Here is a 17,467-nt window from a genome sequence, read left to right as displayed (position 1 = left end):
TCGCCGGAGACACCCAAAACGGCGATTCTCCGGCACCCCTGCTAGTCTCAGGCCCGGATGGGCCGAGCGGCCAGGCCAAAACGGCGGGTTCCCCCCGGCGCCGTCCACACCTGGTCGCTGCCGTCGGGAACAGCGCGGGAACGCTGGGGGGGCGGCCTGCGGAGGGGGGAGGGGGGATCCTGCACCGGGGGGTACCTCAAATGTGGGATGGCCCGCGATCGGTGCCCACCGATCGTCGGGCCGACCTCTCTGAAGGAGGACCTCCTTCCTTCCGCGGCCCCGCAAGATCCGTCCGCCATCTTCTTGTGGGGCGGACTCGGAGAGGGCGGCAACCGCGCATGCGCGGGTGACGCCAGTTATGCGGCGCCGGCTGCATCATGTATGCGGCGCCGCATTTACGCGGCGACAAGGCCTGGCGCGTGTAGATGACGCGGCCCCGCTCCTAGCCCATTATCGGGCTCTGAATCGGTCGGGATAGGGGCCGTTTCGCGCCGTCGTGACCCTCAACGACGTTCACAACGGCGTGGGCACTTTGGCGCGGGAGTGGCGAATCCCGCCCAAGGACTCCCAATTCTCTTTGTGCTTCTAATTAATGTGTTAATTATGTCGCTTCACTCAAAATACTTCAAAATGCAATCTTTAATGCAAAAAAAAACTTTCAATGACCAAGAATGTGTCCATGTGGAGTTTGCACATTCTCCCTGTGTTTGCGTGGGTCTCACCCCACAACCCAAAGATGTGCAGGTTAGGTGGATTGGCCACGATAAATTGCCCCTTAATTGAAAAAAATAACTGGGTACTCTAAATTTTTTTTTAAACCAAGAATGGGCTGTCATTGTAACAATTCTCCTTAGCTTTCTGATTTAAAGATCTTGGTGTCCCCATATTTGAGCCCAGAGGTATGAGGACAAGTCTGATGATCGTTGAATGTCAGGTCATTATCTCCCAATATCTGAATCTGCGATGTCTTAATTTGTTGTAAGTAGCAGATTGAACTACCATTAGGAAACTTTTTGAAGGTGTTTTTGTTCATGTTGTATTGTACAAGATTTACGTATTTTCTCAGCTCATAGTAGATCTAGAATCATAACACAATACAGGATAAATTGAGGCCATTCAGCCCATTGCGCTGGTTATTTGAATGAACTGTGCCCATTCTGCAAAACTCCCTCAATGTGAACCCTGGAGATAGTTTTCAAAATGTCGTTAAGTGCAGTGGAGAGTTCTTAAAGAAACTGATCCTCCAATCACGGGCTGTTCCTCTCCCGCATTTACTGCTGATGCGTTCCCTCGTGCGGGAGCGAAGCAATCTGTGATTGGAGGAGCTGCAACACTGGTGAAAGCGAGTGGGCTCGGGAAACAGAGATACTGGGGAGAAAGGAAAGAGAGACTGCTGAGCCGAGTGGAGGTAGGAGAGGTTCACACTAAGCTGGGTGGGGAGGACGAGTCTCTCTCCAGGCCGGGCATTGTGGGCGAAGGGCAAACTCGCTCTGGGACAGGCTGGTTGGAGGGAGGGATAGATTCACTCCATGCAGGTCGGGCCATGTGGGCAGGAGAGACTTGCTGTGGGACAGAAGAGCCTGGGTATGAATGGGGAGATGGGGGTTGCGTGGTGAGGTTGAAAAGACTCGCTGACCAGGGGTTCAGGGAAGAGAGTGAGAGTGTGAATGTGCGTGGGACTGAGTGTCTGAGTGTGTGTGCATGGGTGTGATTGAGTGTGTGTAGGGGTGAGTAAGTATGCATGGTTGTGAGAGTGTATGGGGGGGTAGTGACTGTGTGTATGGGGGGGTAGTGAGTGTGTGTTTGGGAAGTGAGCGAGTGAGTGTGTGTGAGTGTAGGGGAGAGAGTGCGTGAGTGTGAGAGCAAATGGGAGAGAGTGTGGGAACGTAGGGAGAAAGGGAGTGGGAGCATGGGGAAGAGAGTGCACGAGTGTGGGAGGGAGTGATTGAGTGTGGGAGCAGGTGGGAGAGAATAAGTGAGTGTGGGAGCATGGGGGAGAGAGTGAGCGAGTGTTCAGAGCATGGAGAACTGAGCCCAGAGGTATGAAGACAAGTCTGATGCCCAGTAAATTTTCTATGGTTCTACTGTCTTCGATCCCCAATACAAACTCCATTCCCGAACAACTGAGCAGTGAGTATGAGAGCATGAGGGAGAGAGTGAATATGGGAGTGTGTGGAGAGTGAGTGAGCATGGGGGTGAGAGCGGGTGAGTATAGAGTTGGGAGGGGAGATCAATTGGGGAGTATGGAGTGAGGCACTGCGAAGGGTAAACTGGACCTCCTCATGTGCAAGGATGAGCCTGATACAGTTTAAGGTAGTTCACAGGGTGCATATGACTCGGGCGAGAATGAGTGGGTTCTTTCAGGGGGTCCGAGATGAGTGTGAGAGGTGGGCGGGGGCCAGTCAATCACACGCATATGTTTTGGAGTTGCAAAAAATTGGGAAGATTCTGGGCGGGAGTGTTCGCAGTCTTAGCCAGGACAGTGGAGGAGGAGGTGGACCCGGACCCGTTGGTGGCGATATTTGGGGTCTCAGAGAAGCCGGAGCTCATGGAGAGGAGGGAGGCCGATGTCGTGGCCTTCGCCTCTCAGATTGCACAGCGGCAAATTTTGCTGGAGTGGCGGTCGGCATCGCCACCGGGGTAACGGCTTGGTTGGGTGATCTGTACGACTTCCTGTGATTAGAGAAGATAAAGTATGAGTTAAGGAGCTCAGCAGGGAAGTTTGAGGAAAGGTGGGGGATGTTTGCGACCGTGTTTGAGGGGTTGTCCGTTGCGGGGGTGGTGGGGTGAAAAAGGGGAAAAATCTGTTCAGACTGTGTCGTTGATTGTTGGGAAGAATGTTTCCCGGGGTGTTTGTTCACTGTAACCTGTTTTGATACATGTTTGTAATAAAATACATTAAAAAAAATTGAGAGTGAGTGAGTATGAAGAGAGAGCGAGTGAGTGTGGGGAAGTAAGCGGGTAAGTGTAGGAGTGTGGGGGAGAGAGTGAGTGAGTGTAGGAGTGAGGGGGAGAGAGCGAGAGTGTGGGAGAAAGTAAGTCAGTGTGAGGGAGCGAATGAGGTGTGGGAGCATGGGGGTGGAATGGGTGTGGAAGTTAGGGGGAAAGAGTGAGTGAGTGTGGGAGCATGGGAAGAGTGAGTTTTATTGATTTACAGCATGTAGGCTTCGCTGGGTAGGCCAGTAATTTTTCCCATCCCTAATTGCCATTGAGAAGGTGATGGCGAGCTGCCTTTTTGAACCGCTGAACAGTGCTGTTAGGGAGGGAGGGAGTGAAGGAACAGTGATATATTTCCAAGTCATGATGGTAGGTGGCTTGAAGCAGAACTTTGAGGTAATGGTGCTCCCATGTGTCTGCTGCCCATGTCCTTCTAGATGGTGTGTGGAGTCTGCACGTTCTTCCTGTGTCTGTGTGGGTTTCCTCCGGGTTCTCCTGTTTACTCCCACATACCAAAGATGTGCACGTTAGGAGGATTGGCCATGCTAAATTGCCCCTTAGTGTCCAAAGAAAACCCCAGGTTAGGTGGTGTGTGGGGCAGGGGAGTAGATCATCATGGGCCTGGTAGGGTGTTTCTTTGGAAGATCGGTATGGACTGAATGGCCCCCTTCTGCAATGTAGGGATTCTATAAAAAGCAGTGGTCGATGGATGCTTTTGTGTTTAGAAAGTGGTTTGGTGTTGACTCCCCTGCTGTTTGTGGTATATATTAATGATTTCAACTTAAATGTGGGAGGCATGACTGGAAAATTTATAAAAGTTAGTCAGGCAATTGATAGTGAAAAGTATAACTGTTGGCTCCAGAATGAGATCAGTGGTTTGGTTTGAGTGGACAGCGAAGTGGCAAATGGATTAAAATCCAGAGAAATGTGAGAACAATGGTAGGGAATACACAATAAACGGGATGATACTGAGAGAGGTAGAGGAAGTGAGAGACCTTAGAGTACATGTCCACAGGTGGATAAGGTGGTAAAGGAAGCAAATGGAATGTTTTCTTATTATGGACGAGGTATTGAATAATGCTGGAGCTGTATAAAACACTGGTTAGGTCACAGCTGGAATTTTGTGTACAGTTCTGGTCACCACATCACAGGATGGAAATAATTTCCCGAGAGAGAATGCCAGGGCTACAAAACTGCAGCAAAAAGGAAAGATTAGATAGGCGAGGGTTCCTTTCCTTAGAACAGAGGGGGCTGAGAGGTGGTTTAATTGAGGTGTACATAATTACAAGGGGCCGAGATAGAGTAGACAAAAACAGCTTGTACCCCAGTGGAGAGGTCAATTATCAGGGAGCACAGATTAAGATTGATTAGTAAAAGGATTAGAGGGATCATGAGAAAATATCTCTTTCACCCAAAGGGCGGTGGCCACCTGAAATTCACTGCTTAAGTTTGTGGTGGAGGCTGAAACCTTAAACTCAATTTACCTAGATCTGCATCTGAAGCGTTGTAACCTACAAGGCTACAGACCAAGGTGTTGGAAGATGGGATTAGAACGGAGAGTTAGTTTTTGTATTTTTCTTCTTTGTCAGATGCTGACACAATGAGTTAAATGGATTTTTTCTGTACATTTTCTATGATTCTATTGTCTTCGATCCCCAATACAAACTCCATTCCCGAACAACTGATTCCATCCGTTTCACAGCAATTTTCATTGAATTTAAAAGCAATGTTGTTGCAGAACCCTCAGAAAGAACTCTGAGAGACAACATCATTGAGGGCTCTTGTCCAAAGGAGGACAAAGAGGAAGGTATTAAGAAATGATCTGCTCTTCTGCTGGAAGGCCCAGGCAATCTTCAAGTGCTGTAGCTGCCCTGTAAGCTGTGTTGAAGAACAGGAAACATTCGCTCTCTCTCCACAAAAGCTGATAACCTGCTGAGTCTACTTAAAAAAAGACAAACGCTGACTAGTCGACTGCAGAAGCCATTGCAGCTGATAAATTGATCAAGTTTCAACCCCTTCACTTTGGAAAGTAGGAACTCAAACAAAGGTCTCCAACAAAATCTCAGAGATTGATTTGAAAATCTCGGGCCCAATCTAACCAAATGGGAACAGACTCCCATAGAGAATGCTTATAGCCATGTGTTTCCCGTCGCTCGCAGCATTCAAGCTCCCAACGCGACTCCCAAACCCCACCCAACCCCTAACTCGCAATAAGGGGTCCACGGGGCCCCCCGCACCCACACAGTGCACCCCCCCAGCCCAATCACCGCCTCGCAAAAAATACCAGCTTGGCACTGCCAACTTGGCACACTACCAGTGTCCCTGCCAGTGTCACCCTGGCAGTGCCATGGTGCACCAGCAGTGCCAGGATGCCACCCTTCCCAGAGGGCAAGCATCTGGGAGCCTCCGATCCCCTGGGACATCCCCCACAAGTGCCATTCTGTCTGGTCCACATCTGTGGGGACCAGCACTGAACAGTGCTTGCCCAAGGTATCCAAAGCAAAGGAGATAGATCCCCATGCCTTGGTTACTTCAGGGAACTGCATATTAGAGTGAGACTAACTGCCTCCCTCTAATATGCAGATTTGCCATAAAGTGATCCCGCCCACAATGGGCAGGCTTCACATTGCAACGTGTCGCAAGATCGCGTTAGATCTCACCAGGCGTAGCGAGCCAGGTAAATCCTGGGAGCGGGGTCTCCCGTAATTTACCGGCCATGTTGCGTCGCGGTGAGCTGCTTTTCCGGTGCAACGTGGCTGGTAGATTGCGCCCCTCATCTTTAAGTATCTTTGCTCATTTGTCTGCATTTTAATCTTTGTATCTACATTTTAGTTAACCACTTTATCACTTTTACTTAAGTAACTTTAAAGAGTATTTTTGTATAAACTCACTTTATCTTGTTTAAGAATGAAGATTGACTGCTCATTTTTTAAAAATTGAATCACTCGCAAATTAAAAGGGGGTTACATAAACACACACAAATTCTAGCCCACAGACCACTTTAAGGGAAGGCCTTGTACATGATTATGACTATCATAATATTCAGGTGAACATCACAGCACATACATACACACATAATGATGGACAGATCAACGGACCAATCAACACACACAACATGACAGCCAATCACGGACAAGAGCATACGCAGTACAAAGCAGGGAACACGACACTTCCTGGGCACTCGAGCAGGGGAGAGCTCAGGGCACAGACCTGATTGCCAGCCACTCAGAGGTTCACCATATGCTGAATACCAGAGTTTACTATGTTTATAGTTCAATGAAATAAAACTGCGTTTTACCATTCACAACCGTGTTGGTTTGTCTGTGTGTCAGAGTACCCAACACATCATGATACCAGGAGTAAATCGAAACCTACCCACAAATCTGCCATCCTGCGCTATGGACACCGTCAACACACCGCAACCGCTGCAAGTCGCTCGGAATCTCGGCGTAAATTGGAAGCTGTTCAAGCAGCGCTTCCAGCTCTTTCTGGAAGCCAACGAAAGAGAGAGCGCCTCGGACACAAGAAAGATTGCCATCCTCCTCACCACCGCAGGGCAGCACGCCATCCATATCTACAACTCCCTGGTGTTCGCGGAAGGCGAGGACAAATCCAAATATAAGACGGTCCTTCTCAAGTTCGACCAACACTTCAACGTCGAGGTCAACGAGAGCTTCGAGAGATATGTCTTCCAGCAGCGCCTGCAAGGTAAGGATGAGCTCTTATAGTCATTCCTTACCCATCTCCGCATCCTCGCGCAGTCCTGCGGTTACGACACCACCTCAGACTCCATGATTCGGGACCAGATCGTTTTGGGGTCACCTCGGGCACCCTACGCCAGCAGCTTTTAAAAATAAAAGGCCTCAACTTAGCCTCCGCAATCGAAGCCTGTGTCCTGCACGAAAACGCGACTAGCCTCTCTGCACAATTTCAGGCGACCGAATCGGCACGGCGGGGGTCCTACGCGGCCAGATCGGCGAGCCAGATGCCCCACGAGGCCGAACGGGTCCAGGCGATCGAGTTCCTCCCGGCCCGCGGCCCGGACGACGTCGGCCATTTCGCGCGCTTTTCGAGGCCTCCCGCGCTTGTGCGCGCCTAAACCTACGGCAACACTGAGGGACGTGATGCGAAGGCGCGTCCGATGCAAGACCGAACTGCACATGCGCAGTGGCGCAACGAACGTCATGATGTCACGACGTGCGGCAACTGTGGAGCTGCAGGCGGAGATAGTGGCAGCTATGGACGTGGAGAAGGCCTTTGACCGAGTAGAGTGGGAGTACCTCTGGGAGGTGCTGCGCAGGTTTGGGTTCGGGGTAGGGTTTATCAATTGGGTTAAGCTCCTTTACAGAGCCCCGATGGCAAGTGTAGTGACGAACCGGCGGAGGTCGGAGTACTTTCGACTGTACCGAGGGACGAGGCAGGGGTGCCCCCTGTCCCCCCTGTTGTTCGCATTGGCGATCGAACCATTTGCCATGTCATTGAGGGAGTCTAATAAATGGAAGGGGGTGGTCCGAGGGGGAGAAGAGCATCGGGTATCGCTATATGCGGATGACCTGTTACTGTAAGTGGCGGATCCAATGGAGGGGATGGTGGAGGTCATGCAGACTCTAAGGGAGTTTGGGGAGCTTTCGGGCTATAAGCTCAATGTAGGGAAGAGTGAGCTCTTTGTATTACAGGCGGGGGACCAAGAAAGAGGGATAGGGGACCTACCGCTGAGGAGGGCGGAGGGGAGCTTTCGGTATCTGGGGATCCAGATAGCCAGGAGTTGGGGGACCCTACATGAACTGAATCTGACGAGGTTGGTGGAGCAAATGGAGGAGGATTTCAAAAGATGGGACATGTTACCTCTCTCGCTGGCGGGTAGAGTGCAGTCGGTCAAAATGGTGGTCCTTCCGAGGTTTCTGTTTGTGTTTCAGTGCCTTCCCATCGTGATCACTAAGGCCTTTTTTAAGAGAGTAGGCAGGAGTATTATGGGGTTTGTGTGGGCGAATAAGACCCCGAGAGTAAGGAGAGGGTTCCTGGAACGTAGTAGGGACCGAGGAGGGTTGGAGCTGCCAAACCTGGGGAGCTACTACTGGGCAGCAAATGTGGCGATGATCCGCAAGTGGGTTATGGAGGGAGAGGGGGCGGCATGGAAGAGGATGGAGACGGCGTCCTGTAAAGGAACGAGCCTGGGGGCGTTGGTGAGGCACCTCTGCCGCTCTCGCCGACAAAGTATACCACGAGCCCGGTGGTGGCGGCAACGCTAAGGATCTGGGGCCAGTGGAGACGGCACCGGGGTGCAATGGGAGCATCGGTGTGGTCCCCGATCAGGGGTAACCACCGGTTTGTCCCGGGGAAGATGGACGGGGGGTTCCAGAGCTGGCATCGGGCGGGGATTGGAAGAATGGGGGACCTGTTCATCGATGGGACGTTTGCGAGCCTAGGGGCACTGGAGGAGAAGTTTGAGTTACCCCCGGGAAATGCCTTTAGATATATGCAGGTGAGGGCTTTTGTGAGGCGACAGGTGAGGGAATTCCTGTTGCCCCCGGCACAAGAAGTTCAAGATAGGGTGATCTCGGGTGTATGGGTCGGGGAGGGCAAGGTGTCGGAAATACACCAGGAGTTGAAAGAAGAGGGGGAAGCGCTGGTAGAAGAGTTGAAGGGTAAATGGGAGGAGGAGCTGGGGGAGGAGATCGAGGAAGATCTGTGGGCTGATGCCCTAGGTAGGGTTAATTCCTCCTCCTTGTGTGCCAGGCTCAGCCTGATACAATTTAAGGTGGTCCACAGAGCGCACTTGACGGGGGCGAGGTTGAGTAGGTTCTTTGGGGTAGAGGATAGATGTGGAAGGTGTTCAGGGAGCCCGGCGAACCATGTCCATATGTTTTGGTCATGCCCGGCACTGGAGGGGTTCTGGAGAGGAGTGGCGGGAGCAATATCTCAGGTGGTGAAAGTCCGGGTCAAGCCAAGCTGGGGGCTAGCAATATTTGGAATAGTGGACGAACTGGGAGTGCAGGAGGCGAAAGAGGCCGGCATTCTGGCCTTTGCGTCCCTAGTAGCCCGGCGAAGGATCTTGCTAATGTGGAAGGAGGCGAAGCCCCCCAGCCTGGAGGCTTGGATAAATGATATGGCAGGGTTCATAAAGTTGGAGAGGATTAAGTTTGCCTTGCGAGGGTCTGCGCAGGGGTTTTACAGGCGGTGGCAACCGTTCCTAGACTATCTCGCGGAGTGTTAGAGGAAGGTCGGTCAGCAGCAGCAGCAACCTTGGGGGGGGGGGGGGGGGACGTCCCGGGAGAGGGGGGGGGGGGAGAGGGGGGACTGCCTGGGAGGGTGGATGAGTAAGAGTTAACATGAAGGGTTGGGGAAACTGGCACGTACGGGTGAGGGCCAGTGTACAAAGCTGTGTAAATCTATCATTTTGCCATGTATATATCTTGCTCTGCGCGATTTCTCGTTTTCTTTTGTTACGGGGGGGCGGGGTTATTGTTTGTAAGGGAGAAAAATTGTGTTAAAAATCTTTAATAAATATATATTTTTTAAAAAACTGTGGAGCTGCACATTTAAAGCGACAATGTCCCGCAAGAACCCGACAATGCCTACGCTGTGGCAAGGTGGGCCACTACGCTGCTTACTGTCGAGCAGTTCAACCTGTCAATGTTCCCCACCTCCGACAACCTCGCAGGGACGTGCGGACCATTCAGCCTCCCCATTGCGAATCTTGCCCAGACGACATCCAGACCGGTGACACAGATAACCGAGGCGCCTTCCGTGTTGCGGTCATTGATGGGAACCGAGTTAACACGGTCAATCCGGGTGATGAATGGTGTGCCACCCTGATGGTCCACCGATCGCCGATAACTTTCCGCCTGGACACCGGCACCTCCGCCAACCTCATAGCATGGTCAGCCTTCTATGCCATGAAGGTCAGACCACCAATTCGGCCGTCCCGGTGCAGGATGGTCGACTACAACGGGAACGTTATCCCGGCTATGGGATCTTGCCAGCTCCAGGTGACACACAACACACACACGGCCACACTCTCATTCGAGATAGTCGGCTCATCGAAGGACTCCCTGCTAGGCGCACAGGCATGCAAGGCTCTACACCTCGTGCAACGAGTCCACTCGCTCTCTCCAGACGGAACGTCTGACTTCCCGGATGCAGAGTTTAACGCACAGCTCCAATCGCTCCTCGCCCACAACCAAGAGGCATTCGAGGGCATGGGAACACTGCCATACACCTATAGAATTCGGCTCAAACCAGACGCCACCCCGGTCATTCATGCACCTCGCGGGGTCCCTGCGCCACTCAAAGACCGCCTCAAACAGCAGCTGCAGGATCTCCAGGACCAAGGGGTCCTATCCAGGGTCACGGAGCCCATGCCGTGGGTCAGCTCCATGGTGTGTGTCAAGAAGCCCTCTGGCGAGCTCCGGATCTGTATTGATCCAAAAGACCTCAATAACAATATTACGAGGGAACATTACCCCATACCCAAACGGGAAGAGATCACGAGTGAAATGGCCCAGGCAAAACTATTTACAAAATTGGATGCCTCAAGGCTTTTGGCAGATCCAACTAGACCCGTCCAGCTGAAAGCTGTGCACTTTCAACACCCCTTTCGGCAGGTTCTGCTACAACCGAATGCCATTTGGCATCATCTCGGCATCCGAGGTCTTTCACAGGATCATGGAGCAGATTATGGAAGGCATCGAAGGGGTTCGCGCCTATGTGGACGACGTCATTATCTGGTCCACCACACCACAGGGCTACATCTATCATCTCCATTTCGCGCATACGTGAAAATGGCCTGCGCCTCAACCGAGCCAAGTGTTCTTTCGGCCAAACCGAGCTGAAGTTCCTGGGGGACCACATTTCCCGGTCAGGGGTCCATCCGGATGCAGACAAGGTCAGCGCCGTCACAGCCATGCGGCAGCCGGCAGACAAGAAAGCAGTCTATGCTTCCTAGGCATGGTCAACTTCCTGGGGAAGTTCATTCCCAACCTTGCCTCCCACACAACAGCTCTGCGCCACCTCGTCAAAAAGTCCACGGAGTTCCAGTGGCAGCACACACACCAGCAGGAGTGGGAGGAGCTCAAACTAAAGCTCACCACTGCACCGGTACTGGCGTTTTTCGACACGTCTCGTGCCACTAAAATCTCGACTGATGCCAGCCAGTCCGGCATTGGGGCAGTGCTCCTGCAGCGGGATGACACTGTGTCATGGGCCCTGGTCGCCTATGCCTCGCGGGCCATGACCCCCACAGAACAGCGCTACGCGCAGATCGAAAAGGAGTGCCTGGGCTTGCTAACCGGTTTAGACAAGTTCCATGATTATGTATATGGTCTTCCCCGGTTCACGGTTGAAACTGACCACCGCCCCCTGGTCAGCATCATAAACAAGGACCTGAACGAGATGACCCCTCGCCTCCAGCGCATCCTAATTAAACTCAGGAGGTATGACTTCCAACTGATCTACACCCCAGGGAAGGACCTTATCATTGCGGACGCCCTATCGAGAGCAGTGAGCACGCCGCCAGATTCGGAGGGGTTCGTATGTCAGGTCGAGGCGCAGGTGGCCTTCACATCGGCAAATCTGCCAGCTGACGACTCCAGTCGGGCCCGTATTCGCCGAGAGACTGCGGCCGACCCCCTTCTACAACATGTGATGCGCCACATGACGGGAGGGTGGCTCAAAGGGCAGTGCCCGCAATTCTACAATGTCCGAGTCGACTTGGCTGTCATTGATGATGTCCTTCTGAAGCTGGACCGGATTGTGATTCCGCACAGCATGCACAAGCTGGTTCTCGACCAATTACACGAATGCCACCTGGGGGTCGAGAAGTGCAGAAGTAGGGCCCGAGAGGCGGTATACTGGCCGAGCATCAGTGATGATATTGCCAATATTCAACTGCCCAATCTGCCAAAGGTTTCAGCCGGTGCAACCTCCTCAAACGCTTCTGACCCATGAGCTGGTGTCGTCCCCCTGGGCGAAGGTGGGTGTGGACCTCTTTCTCGCACTCGGCAGGGACTATGTCATCATCGTTGACTACTTCTCCAACTACCCAGAGGTCATACGCCTGCACGATTTGACGTTGTCCGCTGTCATAAAGGCCTGCAAAGACACCTTCGCTCGCCACGGCATTCCGATGACTGTCATGTCGGACAATGGGCCCTGTTTCGCCAGCCAGGAATGGTCATCGTTTGCTGCCTCGTATGGCTTCACACACGTGACGTCCAGCCCTCTGCACCCCGAGTCCAACAGAAAGGCAGAGAAGGGCGTTCACATTGTCAAGCGGCTCCTCTGTAAGGCTGCTGCTGCCGGATCGGATTTCTGCCTCGCCCTGCTGGCCTATCGCTCGGCCCCACTAGCCACTGGTCTCTCACCAGCCCAGCTGCTGATGGGTTGCGCCCTCAGGGCTACTGTGCCTTCCATTCTGGCGCCCACAATCGACCATGCTCCGGTACTGCACAGGATGCAACTGCAGCGCGGTTGCCAGAAGAGGTCATATGACTCACGGGCAACTGATCTTCCCGCCCTGGCCCCTGGAGACGAAGTCCGCATCCACCTACCAGAGGGTGGCTGGTCAGCACCTGCCGAAGTTCTCCGACGCGTGGCTCCCCGCTCGTTCCTGGTTCGCATGCCTGATGGATCCGTTCGTCGGCGCAATCGCCGGGCTCTTCGCCTGCATCCACGCTCGCTACGAGACCTTACACCAACACCGTGCCCTCCTGTTGTTCCTGATTTCGACTTCGTGGAGCTGCCTGCTACCATGCCCCTTCCGTCGTCGCCCGTGGCCAGGCCTGTTCCTCAGCCGGTGGTTTCAGACCTACCTTTGAGGCGGTCAACCCGAATTCGTCACCCACCTACTAGACTGGACTTATGAGACTGTTTATACATTGAACTCATGCAACCACTTTGTTAATATGCTTATGTTCTTATTGTTACAGGAATTTGCTTTATAGTTCAACATCTCCCCGTTCTTTGTTTATGGTACAACCTCGATGTTATGTCACACCCGACATCGCCCCTTGTATATAGTTAAACCTCGTGTACGTGCTGTAAATATTGCACACGCACACATTTAGCTACACTCAGTACACATCTCTATTTATAACCACGTTAACACATAATCCTGTAAAAAAGGGGGGATGTCATGATATTCAGGTGAACATCACAATACATACATACACACGTAATGATGGACAGATCAACGGACCAATCAACACACACAACACGACAGCCAATCACGGACAAGAGCATACACAGTACAAAGCAGGGAACACAACACTTCCTGGGCACTCGAGCAGGAGAGAGCTCAGGGCACAGACCTGATTGCCAGTCACTCAGAGGTTCACCATGTGCTGAATACCAGAGTTTACTATGTTTAAAGTTCAATGAAATAAAACTGCGTTGTACCATTCGCAACCGTGTTAGTTCGTCTGTGTGTCAGAGTACCCAACACATCAGTGACAACTCGCACATTCTGCCCTCTGTAATCTTGAGGTCATCCAAAACTGTTGTCTGACGGCTTTACTTGCATCAAGTCCTGTTCAACTATCACCCCTGTGTTTGTTGACCTGGTTGGTTCCTGTTTGAACAATGCCACAATTTAAAAATTCTCATCCTTGTTTCAAATCCCTTAATGGCCCCTTCCTATCCCTTCCTACCTCTGTAATTTCCTCCATCACACAGCCCTCTGAGGTATCTGTGCTCATCTAACACTGACATCTTAAGCATCCCTGATTTTAATTGCTCCAACGTTGCTGGCCTTGCCTTTAGCTGCCTAAGCTCTGAAATACCCTCCATAAACCTGCCTCCCTCTTTGTCCAAGCTTTAATATTGCCTTATGTGGTTAGGCGTAAAATTTCCATTCATGATTTTCCCATGAAGTGTCTTTTATGACATTAAAACAACTATTTGTTGTAAAAGAAATATCTTTGGTTAGCAAATGATCTAAATTAATGAAGAAGAATTCCTTCTTTGATATTTCGACAGCACATTTTTCCACAACAAGTTCCACAACATAATTAAAAGATTCCACTGCTCAGGGGCGGCACGGTGATGCAGTGGTTAGCACTGCTGCGTCACAGCGCCGAGGTCCCAGGTTTGATCCCAGCCCTGGGTCACTGTCCGTGTGGAGTTTGCACATTCTCCACGTGTCTGCGTGGGTCTCACCCTCACAACCCAAAGATGTGCAGGGTAGGTGGATTGACCATGCCAAATTGGCCCTTAATTGGGAAAAAAAGGATTGGGTACTCTAAATTTATATGTAGAAAAAATGTAATTCAGTAGTTAAATCGTATCTAGTTATTAAACAGAGGGTGGCATGGTGACAGAGTGGTTAGCACCACCGTCTCACAGTGCCAGGGATCTGGGTTCAATTCCAGCCTCTGGTCACTGTCTGTCGTGAGTTTGGACGTTGTCCCCGCGTCTATGTGGTTTCCCCCGGGTGCTCCAGTTTCGGCCCACCATCTAAAGATGTGCAGTGTAGGAGGATTGGCCATGATAAATTGCCCCTTAGTGTCCAAAGATGTGCAGATTAGGTGAGGTTACGGGGATAGGACGGGGGAGTGGGCTTAGGGGGGATATTCTTACAGAGGCTTGCGCACACTCGATGGGCCAAATGGCCTCCTGCACAGCAGGGATTCTACCTTTTTTTCCAAGTGCCATACAGCTCTGGTTATTGATTTCTATGATCAGTCTACATTTGACATCGAAACAAATCTGTTGGACTTTAACCTGGTGTTGTAAGACTTCTTACTGTACATTTCTGCAGTTATGGTTCCAATGAACAATGCTCCTTTAAACTTTTTCTATATTCAAAACTTTTACATTTATTTCCTTATGGGTATAATTATTTTCCGGTTTCTGTAACCGGATAGTTTGTTTATTCTTTATTGCTGCTGTTAGGGTTTAATTGTCCTTTTGTTTTTCTCTCGCCTCCTATAATGAAGATGGGTTCCACCTCTGAATGTATTCATGTCTCGCAAAGAACAGATGCGGCACCAAGGAACAGTTAACCATGATATGCCTAATGGTTTTATTGAGGTTAGTATCTGTGCATTGGCTCTAGTAAACAACTGTCAGGTCCTGAATCCACATAAGGAGACAATGACTGCAGACTATCAGTCCTTTTAGTCTGGAGTCTTTCACTAAGTGGCAGCGGTGAGATTGCTGGAGCCTCTGTACTAGGTAAGTACTCCCCTTCTATTTAAAAAGGGCATTGTTGGCTTTGTCGGGAAAGGGAGGGGATTGGAATGCGCTGTTTGTTTTAGTGGCCTTGGGTAAAATTAGTTTAATGATAATTTGTGAGTGGTTTCTGGGCTGGGACCATGTCACAATGTAACTCTTAACCTGATTTGAGACGTTCCATGTGTGCATTCACTGAAGCTACCGTGACTTTATGGCCATGTATTGAAATGAACAACAACAGAATTGGAATCCCCAAATCCCAAGGTCTGAGCTCCTTTTGCACTGAGGTAATTTAGAAAGAAAGTACGACATGCATTTATATGCCATGTTTTACAACCTTGCCTAAGGCCTCACAGCAAAGTGATAATGACCAAATATATTGGGCGGGATTTTCTGTCGGCCGAAACCAAAATCGCGAAACGCGATTGGGCGGAGAATCGGTTCTGACGCTGAAATCGTGGCAGGCGCTTATTTGACGCCAATTCGCGATTCTCCGTCACCTCGACACAGCGCTGATGCGGTCCGGAACGTACAGTAAACACCATTTGCTGCTGACTGCCCACTGTGAACTTAGTGCCACGGGTCATATAGATGTCTCCCCCAAGCCATCCCTCTGGGTGCGTTCTGGCCCCAGCCGACCCATCAGCTGTGTGGACACGCCTCAGCACAACCAGTGCATCTTGTTGGCTGGGATGAGTGTGTGTGGGGAGTGAAGTGTGCTTTTGCGGCTGCAGCTTGTCAGCCTCCCGAGTGTCAATCGCGAAACCGGCAAATCCCGCACCGTTTTTCATTGTAATCGATTGTGTTCCACGCGGTGCTGGTCCTAGCCCCTTAACAGTAACGCAATCGGTCCAGTGCGGCGGCAGTTTTGTTGTCGTGCAAGTCCCCGAATTCTGTGTTGGTGCCAACACTTAGTCTCAGAAATGAAGATTCCCGCCCATTGTTCTTAACATACGCGATTCAGTCACCACGTTGCACCCGGCGTTGAGCCAGGCGCAACAGGTGAATCCCGCGAACATCCCAAATCGGGCCCTGCGCCAGGCTGATCACGGGTCACTTGACTCACTGGGTGTGATTCAGATAATGAAATACCTGGATGCCATTTTCACCCAGCGCTGGGAGTCAATGGCCGTGGTTGTGAGACTTCAACCGGGCGCCGTTTAGCACTGGTTTCCACAAATGTGGACTAGGTGTGATGGCACCTTGGGGGTGTCCCGCAGGCCATCAAAGATGGCACTCCCCATGGCATCTTGGCATTGCCAGCCTGGTACGCTGACAGTGCTACCCTGGCTCCCTGGCAGTGTCAAGGTCACTTTATCGCTCACTCCACCGACCCATCGATATCATTTTGGAGATTATAGCTATCCTCTACACTGTCCACTACTGGCGTCAATCTGTATCGTCTGCAAATTTCCCAATCGTGCCCCCACATTCACGTCCAAATCGTTAATATATACCACAAACAGAAAGGGTTCCAACAACGAACCCTGTGGAACACCACTTGAAACAACTCTCCAATCACAAGGGCAGACATCGACCATTACCCTTTGTTTCCTGTTACTAAGTCAACTTTTTATCCAGTTTGCCACATTGCTCTGTATCCCATGGGCTTTTACATTTTTGACCAGTCTGCCATGTGGGATCTTGTCAAACACCTTGCTAAAATCCATGTACACAACATCCACTGCACTACCTTCATCAACCCTTCTTGTCACTTCCTCAAAGAATTCAATCAAATTTGTGAGGCCAAAACCTTCCTTTAATAAATGCATGCTGACTATCCCTGACTAGCGCATGTACAGTTAATCGTATCTCTCAGGATTGATTCTACTAATTTTCCCACCACCGACGTGAGATGAATATAATTGTTTGGCATTTCCTTCGATCCCTTTTTAAACAATGGGACCACGTTTGCATTTTTCCAGTCGTCCGGTGTCATGTGAATGCCCATTGTGACCCACCTCCACATTGATGAGGCTGATCCCTGGATGCAGGATAGAATGTGCCTTTTATCCCTCTGTACATTGTACTTACAAGAGAAGTGGGCTCACAATGCAAAGGGCCAAGGCTGGGTGGACCAGCAGTCCTGGAGGGAATTTGTGCAGTGGAGGAGAGGGCCATGGGGATTGACAGGGTACTTTCTGAGCCTAGTATTGGAGATGGCAAATCACCCACAGCAGATGCTAAAGACCGTGTTAGAGGCCCATTCAAGCTTGGTTTTAGTGGTGGGAGTGGTGGTCTTAGTGCATTTTGGGCGGGTGGGGCCTGGTGGTTCACAAAGAGTGGGCTGTCAGCTAACGGTTCTGACCTCAAGCTGCACATGCTCTCAAAACGTCCACGGCTTAATCTAATTATCTCC

This window comes from Scyliorhinus torazame, chromosome 6, assembly GCF_047496885.1.
Source record: "Scyliorhinus torazame isolate Kashiwa2021f chromosome 6, sScyTor2.1, whole genome shotgun sequence".
Taxonomy (NCBI): Eukaryota; Metazoa; Chordata; class Chondrichthyes; order Carcharhiniformes; family Scyliorhinidae; genus Scyliorhinus; species Scyliorhinus torazame.
The sequence above is the reverse complement of the archived record's forward strand: the minus strand, read 5'-3'. Positions refer to the sequence as shown.